This window comes from Crotalus tigris, unplaced genomic scaffold, assembly GCF_016545835.1.
Source record: "Crotalus tigris isolate CLP2741 ecotype Arizona unplaced genomic scaffold, ASM1654583v1 scf7180000023583.536487, whole genome shotgun sequence".
NCBI lineage: Eukaryota > Metazoa > Chordata > Lepidosauria > Squamata > Viperidae > Crotalus > Crotalus tigris.
Window position 1 is genome coordinate 116,983 of NW_024100058.1, and position 12,998 is coordinate 129,980.

A 12,998-nucleotide genomic window follows, 5' to 3' on the forward strand; every position below is an offset into this window, starting at 1 on the left:
ATGTTTAGATGACATAGTTTAACAAGAAATTATTTATAACCATTGGTCTTTTTTTAAAAAAAAAAAGGTTCCCAAACACCAAGAGGCTGAATTTCTCAGAAAGACAATATAGAATAGATGTAAAACATATCATCTCTGGAAATAAAATATAGTCTTAACATACTTTCAAGTCCCACTTTGAAACATGAAACCATTTCCCAATTCCTATTGGCTTAAAATCTGTTTTGTTTTTCTTGCCAAACTATGTCTAAAAGTAATTTTTATTACCTGCAGGAATTAAAGTAAAAAATTCTCAGATGTACTCTCCTATTCAACTATGAACCAAAAGGAAACTGTACTGATAAGCAGACTTATAAACTGTAAATCGGTAGGCATATTAGGGCAGAATCAATCGTACCTTGCCTTGATGCCTAGTCAGTATAACATAAAGTGTTTTAAATTTAAGTGAGCATCAATAGGGTCAAAAAGTTAAGGTCAGGACCTAACAAGAATATAATAATAATAATAATAATAATAATAATAATAATAATAATAATAATAATAATAATATGATGATGATGATGATGAATGATGATGATGATGATGATGATGTTGGAAGGGACCTTGGAGATCATCTAGTCCAACCCCCTGCTCAGGCAGGAAACCCTATACCATTTCAGACAAAGGGATGTCCAGTCTCTTCTTAAAAACTTCCAGTGTTGGAACATTCACCACTTCTGGAGGCAGGTTGTTCCACTGGTTAATTGTTCTAACTGTCAGGAAGTTTCTCCTTAGTTCTAGGTTGCTTCTCTCCTTGATTAGTTTCCATCTGTTGCTTCTTGTCCTGCCTTCAGGTGCTTTGGACAATAGCCTGACTCCCACTTCTTTGTGGCAATACCTCAGATATTGGAACACTGCTATCATGTCCCTCCCTCGTCCTTCTCTTCATTAAAGTAGACATACCCAATTCCAGCAACCATTCCTTATATGTTTTAGCCTCCAGTCCCCTAATCATCTTTTTTGCTCTTCTCTGCACTCTTTCTAGAGTCTCAATATTTTTTTATATTGTGGTGACCAAAACTGGATGCAGTATTCCAAGTGTGGCCTTACCAAGGCATTGTAAAGTGGTATTAATACTTCACATGATCTTGATTCTATCCCTCTGTTAATGCAGCCTAGCACTGTGTTGGCTTTTTTGGCAGCTGAAGCACACTGCTGGCTCATATTTAAGTGATTGTCCCCTAGGACTCCTAGATCCCTCTCACAGTTTCTACTATTGAGCAAGGTACCACCTATACTATACCTGTACATTTGTTTTTTCTTGCCTAAATGTAGAACTTTACTTTTTTCACCATTGAATTTCATTTTGAACACGCCCAGTGTTCAAGTCTGTCCAGATCCTCCTGTATCTTAAGCCTGTCTTCTGGAGTGTTGGCTGTTCCTGCCAGCTTGGTGTCGTCTGCAAATTTGATGAGTTCCCCATCTATCCCCTCGTCCAAATCATTGATGAAGATGTTGAAGAGCACCGGGCCTAGAACAGAGTCCTGGGGTACCCCACTACACACTTCCCTCCATGTAGATGCAGTTCCATTGAGCACCACATGCTGAGTATAGCCGGTCAGCCAGCTGCGAATCCATCTGGTGGTGATGCTGTCTAACCCACATTTTTCTATCTTATCAAGTAGTGGGTTATTAATTCACTCAAGCTACAGACTAGGAAAACAATCCTATGGTAAATGATATATTATCTTTCTGGAAACAAAGCGGCTCAGCTGCTGTTCAATGCATAGGACAGAGAATACCTAGATGTCCTCATGTTTTAATAAATAAAACATCAATAATCAAACTGCATATATTTTCACATACGCATACTAGAATCAATGGAATTTCTTCTCTATTTTGACATCAAAGAATCAGAAACTTGTGGAGGTGGGACAGACTTCAAAATATCATCTGACCTGAAAGTAAAATATGAATGGTAAAATCATGAAGCAATCCATGACTTTTAGTTTAATGAAAACTACATCACTTTCAAAGTATATATTTGAAATGTTGATGGAGGATTTTAATATATCTTGGTCAGTATCTAGTAAGTGCCTAAGTATATGATGACAGAATTAGTAGCATGAGGTACATTATGTGGGACAGGGATGTCAAACTGCTGGCCAGCGGGCCAAATGCATCACGCCAAAACCATGCCCACCCAATTGCTGGCAATGGGAAAAAAGTCACGATACATCATGATACGTCACGTGACATCACAAGTTTGACACCTGTGATGTAGAAGATATGAAATATATACAGACACATGTTGTCTATAGTATACACGAGCTTATTCCTATCTTTAGTTTTCGTCTCATGGGCTAGAAGCACAGTGGCTTGTGTTTGAGACCTGAGTGCTGCCATGAAGCAGGGTGAGCTCTTGTCCTTCGCTTCAACTCCTGCCAAGGGACATGAAAGGAGCCTCCAACAGGCAATGGTAATGTCACAAGCTAATCCTTTCAACCTGGAAGCACTTCAGTGCTTCTGACATGAGTGCAATGTGATCTTATAGGCTAAGAAACTTGGGAGATTTCAGGAAGTTCTTGCTTAGAGAAGAGGGTAAAGAAATCCTTTGCAATATAGCTTCCCATTTATGTCTGGTTACAATGCCTTCAAGAAAATCTTTTGTTTAAAAGAGCATAATTTCTAAACAGATGTGACTGAATGCACACCTTTTGATTCATCTTAAATGAACTGAATATGGATTGCATGTGACTTTTTTTTTAGATCAGTGAAATTCTGCAGTTTGTGCCTAATATCCCATTTCCATTTATCATTCTTTTTGGCTCTGTTCTTGGGAGATAAGCATAAAAAGTTAATTTGTAGTAAGATAGTTGGGACTGAAAAGAACCCTAGCATGGATGCAGTGCAGAAATTTGAATGTCTTCCCAGATGCCTGAAATCCATTCTTCAATGATTAATTATAACAGACCATGTTCAAAACAACTGTGAATACTAGTGACAACTGAAATACTTTTCAAAAAGCTAGGGAAATTCTGTCAGGCAAAGGAAACTTACCAAATTATAAAACATGAATCATCCTTGGATGCCTACTCAAATGCAATTAGTAGAATGTAATTAGCATCTACTTTCAGTGTGACAAATCTTGGCTCAGATTTCCTAGTTCTATCCTGAATATTTTTAGAAATAGACTGACTTAGAAATAAACTGACTCCTGAATATTTTTGAATCAAAGCAACCCTTTTTAAAATTATACTTGTTTACGAATAATAGTGCTTTAACCCAACTCATCTAAACACACATATTTGGATGTCCTTGAGCAATAGAATTACCATTTGCAAGATGAGTAAGAAATAAAATCTATGTTCTTTGATACATTGTGTCTCTCTATTTATTAATCTGCTTTATATCTTTCTGTCTCTCATATACAGTATCTGTTCACTCTTCTTCAACTTGGTATGAAATATGGAGGCATTAGCCATATTATGAGCCATGTTCCAAGTTAGGTACTGCTGACCACTAAAAATCACTAAGGCTGTAAACATAGTAACATCTCAATTAGAGTCTGTCCAAAAATTCACTATTATATTATACTACTCTATTTAAAAATGTTACAGCCATTACCCAACCCACAGCAAATGTAACTGAAGTGAATTGAAATCAACTGATATAAGCACCCTTAACATGGGTGAATCATTTATAGAATTATGTTATTGTATATTATTGTAAGAGTCAGTGAAATTAACTCCTTTTTGGACATTCACAAAATGTTTCACAATATTTGACAAAAGTGTTGTCCATTCTTTAACAAATTCTATCATAATTTAAAGTTTAGTGAAATATGACCAATCTAAGCTGGCAATCCTTGGCAATAAAGCTCCATGAGAAGGTTTCCTCCTAAAAATCTTCTTTTCTTTGTTGAAATAAATAAAATAGTGGGACTGGATTCTATGTTAACATGCATTGGATTGCACTGAAAATTAGTTCCCACTAAAATCAATGTGGCCTAAAGTCTTAAGTAAATTGTTCCATTGATTTTAATGGGAACTAAGTTCATCAAACATAATTTAGCTCCAATGCGTTATTGTTATTATAACTTAATGTTGTCTAAGCCATACAAATAGCACTTTATATAACTCAACTCAGATAGTATAATAGCACCAGACATCTCTATCTACATAGTGAACTGCAGTAAAAATTTTCCATATATGCAACTCTGTTGGTTTTCATACAAGTTTAAATGTTTAAATTCACTGTTAAAGGTATGGAAGCAAACACACATCAGTTGTACACAAGAAGATATGTCATTCAATATTTCCCCATTATTCAAGTAGCAGCCTCTTCTAATGGGGCATAAGTTCAGGGTAAATTTTATCCCTACCACTTAAGTAACTGACTTAAAACATTTTTGGGGGAAATGAAGGGAATGGGACAAGTAAGATACAGTGAAGTAGCCTGGATTGCATTTTCTAGACTGTAGAATATAAATGAGTTATGCAAAGTGGTGGCATTATCTCCTGAAGTGAAGACCATAACAATGACTCAGTGCTGCAATTCAAATTAATTTTCTAACAAAAGCAAAATGAATTCACTTTTATTATTTTGTTTGCTTGTTATTGTTCTCATCATAATTTGCTAATGTTCTGCATAATATATGCAGATGGAATAACACTTACTGAAAACAACATAAAAATATTTTTAATCCATGCAGGAAAAACCTGAAGGCATTAACATAGTTTTTCTCAGTTAAGACTTTCAGCCCCTATGCAAGTTGAATGCATCTGTAGCTAATCTGGAGAGTTTGATTGCATAACTAAAGCACTTAATATTGCAGTAAGTAACATTACCTGGAAGATCCTTAGTTCAATATGTTTAGAGGCATTTAAACCAGATACATTCTCCCTGAGAGAGTAGGCACTATTTAAATGCAGCATTTGTTGAACTGTCCTTTCCTGGGTCAAATCTACTCAGCTCATGAACCACCAAGTTTAATAGCATTACTGCCATGCAGTGTGGCTCTAGATAATCAGGGTGTGTGAAAGGACAGTTGTCAAGTGAGCATGAGGCAGATATCGGATATATTTTCATGAGGACTGAAGAAACTATATCCCTACTGATTTTATGAACTATAATTCCTAACAACTGCCATGACTAGAGGTGATAGACCAGTACTTGTAGTTCAATATCTCAAAGGCATTTACTCAGCTCTGTTCTATATAATGATGTTCTGATTTGTGGGGAAAAAAGGTGTTGGTGTGGAAAGAATAATCTCAACCATTGCTCTTCTATCCAGTGCCAAAGAAGGCAAATAAAAGAAGACAATGGTACGTAATGCATAGCATGGTCATCACCAAAGACCATATCAGCTGTCTTGGATCAGGAGGGCCTCTGATTAGAAATGAAACCAACTACTTATCAAGAACTTTTATATGCTTTGGAGCACAACATACATATGAGGTAAATACATGAAAACACATTATCAGACATGAAATTATTGCTAAAATCTTGTTATCTTTAAATTCAAAGGTTATTTTTTTAAAGGAAAGCTGCATTGTATTTTAAAGAGAAAACAAAAACCTTTCCTTATCCAGCATGTTCCTATATTGGCATTAGATTTTATCTGTAGCAAAACTGGAAGAGTTTTTTTCTTCCACAAACACATTTCTGAAAGCCAGATTATGGAGGAGGAGGAGGAGGAGGAGGAGGAGGAGGAGGAGGAGGAGGAGGAGGAGGAGGAGGAGAATCATCATAAGATCTGCCTTGTTATGGTGATGGCTTAAGCTTCTCAGTGATGCTAAGGACTTTGTCGTAGCATAGGAAATTTCTGATAAGTCAATTGTTTTTTTCAAAGCTGAAAATGGAAAACTGATTGAATTCATTAAAAACTACAACTTTCCCTTGTTTGTGGCATTTTTGACACTTTTAATTTGTTTGCTATTCCCACTCCCTTTTCTCTCTTATTTTAGTTTGTATTTTAATGCCTGTATTTGAAATTTATTAAATATATTATTAAAGAAAAAAAACAACTTTATCTTGCCTGTTCTTGAAAAACATCAGTGACCAAACTTTTTCTTTTTTTACAAATCTTATTAAAACTTTTACAGAAAACATAAAAACTAATACAAACTACTGCAGTGGAAAGAAAGAAAGAAAGAAAGAAAGAAAGAAAGAAAGGAAGGAAGGAAGGAAGGAAGGAAGGAAGGAAGGAAGGAAGGAAGGAAGGAAGGAAGGAAGGAAGGAAGGAAAACCCTTGACTCACATATAAAGGCTATTTCTCTAGCATTAATTCCGTGACTATATAATAGAATTCTCAAGAACTTTATTCCAACAATTAACATTAGGTCAAGCAAAGCTGAAAAAAGTAAAAGAATGAGTTTGGATTTCAATTAATTTGGGAAGTCTTATATGGAAAAATTGAATGATAGTATTTATTTATTCATTAGAATATTTAGATGGCCACCCAACTCATTCTCAGTAACTCTTATAAGAGAAAAAAACTCAATACAAAAAACAATAACCTATCCATCCCTTTGGTGATAACAATCAGACAAGCTACTTGATAGGTTCCATATCACTCTGGGGTCAGAAACCAGGGCTTCAGGGCTTTGTGAAAGAGTGTCAAAGTGGGGGGCAATCTTATCTCTGCAGCAATAATGTTCCATGGGGAGGGAGCCACCACAAAGGAGACCCTTTTTCTTAGGCTCACTAGATGGATCACCTTAGCAGAAAGAACCCATAGCATTCCATGCCTCCCTGCTCTCATGGGTTGGGTAGATATGACTGGGAAAATACATGCTCTTGTCAGAATCTAAATATTTTAACTTTGTTTTCAGAATAGTAGGGCTATCAATAAATACTAGGCTCTAAAGCTTAAAATTACCCTCAAAATTGTGGCAATGTTTCTTTCAATATCTCTCACAGAGGGAACAGAATCTCCTATGGATGTTTCAGTTTTTAGTTTGACTCTGTATAAAACATGTTATATAATACTGATAATGTTATCTAGTTAGGATAATGAAAAATCTGCAAGAAAGCAAGCAAGCACTAAGGACCCCTCAAAATATGTTATTGTATAAAGTAGTTCTGATCCACAATTTTTTTCCCGTAGTCTTAAATTTTCAGAAGAATTTTTGAGTTTCTGACAATATTTTTCACCTGCTGATTCATTTTTCTTATAACCATTGTACAGATTTTTACAATTAACTTATAATTCATAGTGCAAAGCTTTAAATTTAAATTCTCAAAGGCCCAGATCTCAGTGGTATACGATTATCCTATCATAATTCTCTTTAAGTTTTGTTCTCTATTGCATCTCCTATGATTCAGTTTCTGGTTGTTGTTTTTAAAAAGAAAACAAATTCTACAGATAAATCTACTGTATATGTAGATTTACATATCCAGATTTAAAATGTGTCCGGTAAAAAAAAATGCAAATGCATACTTTGTGACAAGATGTATTTAAAGTAACTCTATTATTGCAACATCTTAAAAATGCAAAATATTGATCCCAAAATTGTATTTAGTCATTTAGAATATATAAATATGACAAAGAACAGACACAGATTTGATCCATAGTCTCCATGTTCATATTATGCAAACAAACCAGTGCTTGGGTGATAATGTAGTTTATAGCTTGATGAATGACTTGGTAAAATTATAATTTAAAGTTTCTAGGCAACTGATTTGAGATGTTCCTTCATAGATTAATCATAGAAAGATCTTTGAGGAAAAACTAAATTTGACCAAATAAATAAATATAAAAGTAAAATAAGAGAGATGCTATTTTCATTAGAGAAAAAATCTGATAAAAACCAAACAAAATTCTACCAACTCTGTTTTATGCTGCCAGTTTGATAAAAGAAGGAAGAGGAAGAGTGAGAGAGAGAGAGAGACAGAGAGAGAGAGAGAGAGAGACAGAGTGAGAGAGAGAGAGAGAAAAGAGAGAGAGAGAGAGAGAGAGAGAGAGAGAGAAGGTTAATGAGGAAATGAGTTTTCCTGGTCCTTGGAGACCAACTGTCATCTGAGGGGAGAATTTCTTATAAAAAAAGGAAAAGCATGGCAGGGCATAAAGGAACTAAAGATAACAGAGAAGGGACTAAGCAAATAGCTTTTAAAAGTCACAGTTGTGACTAGGAATGAGCCCCAATCAGAACATATCCTTGGATTTTAAAGACAGGTTCATTCAGGGCAATGTTTAGTTGTTTAGTTGCGTGTTATTTTAGTCCTTCACATATTCTTTTTGGTGCTGAGGAAAACTCAATTAGTTCTATTTGTTACTGTGTCCAAATTACTTTAATATTTAATATTTATATAACTAGGGGGGAAAACAGTGATTTCATTTCAGGGAAGCTGTGCACTTAACAAGGGGTACATAAATTGAAGGCACCACTGGGACTATATCTACTATTTGCTAATTTTGATTATGCTTTGAAATAGATATGAGTTTATATCTATGGACATTTTTGGGGAGAATTATAACACATAAATAAGATGACTTCATGTTCAAACTTCTTGAATTTAAACATGTAAACCAGAGACATTACTAAAGAGTTAGTTGTCACAGTAACACTTTGAGTAGGAAGCTGTCTACTGTTTTTGAACATTGGAGAGAGTTTTTGGGAAACTCTGAAGTCAAGTAGAGTCATTAATTCTTATGTTGCTGAGAAGGTCTTTGAGAAAGTGCTCATCTCTGCAAGAGATGATGATTTCAATAAAATTGAATTTTCTTATTTGGCGGAAATGGCAAAGATTTCGGCTTTCTTAAAGGAGCAATCTCAAGAGAAATTTTTTGTTGTATGGGGAAAATGGATAAATTTTATACAATATAATTTGGATATGGAAAAATATCATTTAGCTTTTTCATAACTTGTATAGATTGTTTTTTTTTTCTTTTCCCGTCTTTTGTTTTCTCCCTTCTTTTTTTCTTTTATTTTTTTATCTTCCTTTCTTTTTCTTTTTCTTTCTCTCTCTCTTTCCTCTCTTTTTTTCTTTTTTAAGTATTTTTCTTATTAATGTTTATGTCACATATATCTTATTATTAATTATTTCATAAGTTGTAAAAATTTGTTTAGGTTTTTTAAAATTTTAAATAAGCCTATATTCAGTTCTGGGAAGTTCGGGGAGGGGGGAGGGAGGGGTGGGTTTGGGAGGGATTGGGTGAGGGTTGATTTGTTTTTGGTTGTTTATTTGTAAAACTTTTAAAAAATTTTCAATAAAAAAAATAAAATTGAAATTACAAATTTAAATTACAAATTTAAATTTGTAATTGTTCTTTACAACAGACATGGAAGAGAGAAACTGTTTATCGGAACCTGATTTTGAAAATGTTGGAGATATACAAGAAAATAATCCATAGCAAAATCTAAAGGACATTTGCCAGTTTTAGAGATTAGTTCTGGATTGAAAGAAAATGAAGACGTGGAAAAAAGGACAACTGGTCAACAAGAAGGAAATTTAGTCTTTTTAAAAGGGGAAAAAAAAAGAAAATCTAGAAGGGAGGGAAGGTTCTATCTATATTTGTATGCATGTAAATGTGTCTTGTGTATTTTCAAAGCTTCATACATGTATGAAAGAGTAATTCTTATTTAGAATATGATAAAAAATTAGTTGGAAAAGATGACATGTAAGCAGAATAAATAGAGATTACAGTCAAGGTATTTTGCAGATCAACATAGATGTTTCACCTGTCTCTCTGTAACAGGATGAGTGCAAGACAGAACAAAGCTTTGTTAGTATTAATCCTCCTTCAGAATACAGTATATCCTCAATACAATAGGACAGGGATTGCATTTACTTTATTCACATAGTCAAATTTCTCTTCTATTTTTTTATTTTTTTAAGAAGATTAATGCTCTCTAAACAGCAGTGTGACAACAAATGTAACCCCATCCAATAACTTCTGATTAAAACTATTACAGATTTTTAATTAAAAATAGTTCAAAAATATAATGAATTCAAGAGTTTACTGCTTTCTCCCTCCTACTTAACATCTCTTTAAAACTGGTGGATAGTCATTCATGGTATAGTCTCCTCATGGTTGAATTACTGCAATGCATAGTGCTGCTGTTGATCACTGTTCAAATTCAACTGGTTCAGAACGTAGCAGCAGTGGCATGGACAGTAATGAGCATGCCTCAGGAGGTGACACTAGTGCTTCATGAGCTGTATTGTTTGCTGGTGTTCTTCTGGGCACAATTAAATTGGTAGTTATTATTTTTAAGACCTTACATGATGTAAATTATTTGAGGATAGATGACAGATAGATAATTAGATAGATAGATAGATAGATAGATAGATAGATAGATAGATAGATAGATAGATAGACGGACAGACATAGATATACAATATATAAGCTTTCAGAGTTGATGTTATTTCTACAGCTTTTACAGTAAGATTTTTGGCACAAATATATCTAATATGAATAGAAATTAATAATTCTGGTTCATGAGGTATTTAATTCTGAACAAAACAATTTATTTCTGAAAACGCAGACAGAAGACATTTTTGTTCATATCTGCCTATTTAAATGAGATACAAAATATATATGTATACACAATTGTAATAGTATGTGAGAAAGACCTTGAGAAATGGGGTGAAGAGATACTGCCTGGGAAAGGCTCAAATAAGGGACAGCATAGCCTGTAGCTGCATAATGGGTGGAGAAAGCGGTTCAGAAGGGATACTCCCAATTTCTCAGACTGTCAAGGAGACAGCGGGAGATCTGCCTTTCAGACTTGCACAATTCTGTTAATGTAGCTTTACAGCAAAGTAGAATTAGTTCATCTGATTATGTTTCCTGTCTGGCTTACTTAGAAAGGTTCACAATACCACAGAAATAGGGCTGGGAAAAGAATTGCATATATCAAAAACATTTTATGCCATTTTACATACTGGTAAATTATTTCTTCCTTGTTTCTCTCTTGTTGCTGGTTGTCTGGGTAACTATTTAGTGAAGGAACATCTTTCAGCCACTTGCAGACTTATCTGATCCTTGCCTTTTCTTTTGAGACTAGTTGTTTGTTTATTTGCTTTTCAAATAATTCTTTTCATTTTTATTTTTCTAGGTAGGGACAAGGGTAAGGAGGGTCTGCTTATTTCTAAAGCAAACTTGAGAACTTGGTGACAACCTCATGATTATTTATGATGCTAAATAGGAACAATACATTGTGCAGTGATTCTATGCTGTATCAAACAGGGCAGACAGCAAAAATAGAATCTGAATTGCTAAGAGAATTGCAATACATCCATGAGGCTTTCTCGTTTTCTCTTGTTTAGCTTCAGCAGTAATAAAATGAATCCTTAATTATACAGCTGAAACAAAGAAGCATGGATAGCCAAGAATGGATTTGTGAGTGGAAAATCAGTGAGCAATGTGTAGTCCTTTTACTTTGAGGAAATGTCTGAGCTCACATTCCCTTAATTCAACCTCCATTTTTGGGATGTAGGCTGTGAGTGGTGAACCTTGAGACTACAGGAAAATCCCTGGTAGATTCCCCCAACCTACATTTGTCTGCTCCTAGTGAAAGTGTATTGTATAAACAGCATACTCTGGGATTGGAGGTTAAAACATATAAAGAAAAATTGAAGGAATTGATATATCTAGTTTAATGAAAAGAACTAGGGGTAACATAATAGCAATGTTCCTATATCTAAGAAGGCGGTGTTGATCTAGTCTCCAAAGCACCAGAAGGCAAGTCAAAAAACAATGGGTAGAAACTAATGAAGGACAGAAGCAACCTAGAACCAAAGAGAAATTACCTGATAGTGAGAACAATTAACCAGTGGAATGACTTGCCTCCAGAAGTTGTGGATGCTCCAGTACTGGAGGTTTTTAAGAAGAGATTGGATAACTACTTCTCTGAAAGACCTGCAAGATCCCTTCCAACTCTGCTATTCTGTTATATTTTTCTTGAAGCTTCCCAATTGTTCTAATTTTCAAATATGTTAATACTAAACACCTACTAGTAAGAAAAAAGAAGCTCTTGTCAAGATTTCTTGCAACAGAACAAGCAAACAGAACTAAAATTCTTGTGTTGGAAGGGTTAGGGTTAGGGACTATTCTTTGTGGTATTATTATAATATTCATTAACATATGGCATCATTGTGATTCTTATACCTTTCATGCATCACTCTTATAGTCTCCTCTTAATAACTTTTAATAACTGCTATTAATAATGAATAATTAATTAATAATGAAAGGTGTCATAGAGAAATAAAAATGCATAGTACCTCTTCAAAAATTGTTGATATTGTGTAGCCATTGATGGTCTTATTCATTGAATAATTTGCTTTTTCAAAGGATTCAAAATCCTTCTTGAGGGAAGTCACCCCCCCCCGAGAAGGAAATATTAAAAGGGCAGAAAAATATATTTCCTCAAAAGGATTTTAAAAGCAGAAACCAAACCTGCCCACAGGTCTCTCTGTCCCAAGCAGAGGTCAGCTCTGTATAAATGCAGATGTAAACCATCAGAAAGGCTCCAGCTAGGAGATCAAGGAGACAAAGACACCTAAAATCTACATACCCCATCCAAACTCTAAGAGTCATCAGCCCCAGGGAAGCAGGATATGACCTTGGGGCATAATAGGACTAACCCATCACCATCAAGAATACCCAAAAGGCACACCCAGACTCAGGTCAGAATATGTGACACAGGAAATACAAAGCCTCAACACAGGAACAGGAAACTATTTCAAACAAAAGGCTTCAGTGGGTATAAAAACCTACTTGCCACATGTGCTCAGTCTCTTTTTTTTCTCTCTCCTCTTTCCTGCAAGAACCATCTCTCTGGCTTTTCAATAAACTCAGCCTTCTTTCTAAAGCAGTCACCATGTTGTTTATTTATCCCAGCTTGGATGGACATGACTTTTCATTCAACATTCTTTTAGATTATCTGAATAATCCTTAAAACTTCATACAGAAGAGGTTTACACAGTTCAAAAGATAATTTATTTAGTGCTGCATTAGGTAAAGTCCTGGCTGAGCAGAATTTTAATATGAAAACTATAGCTCAGGGTCC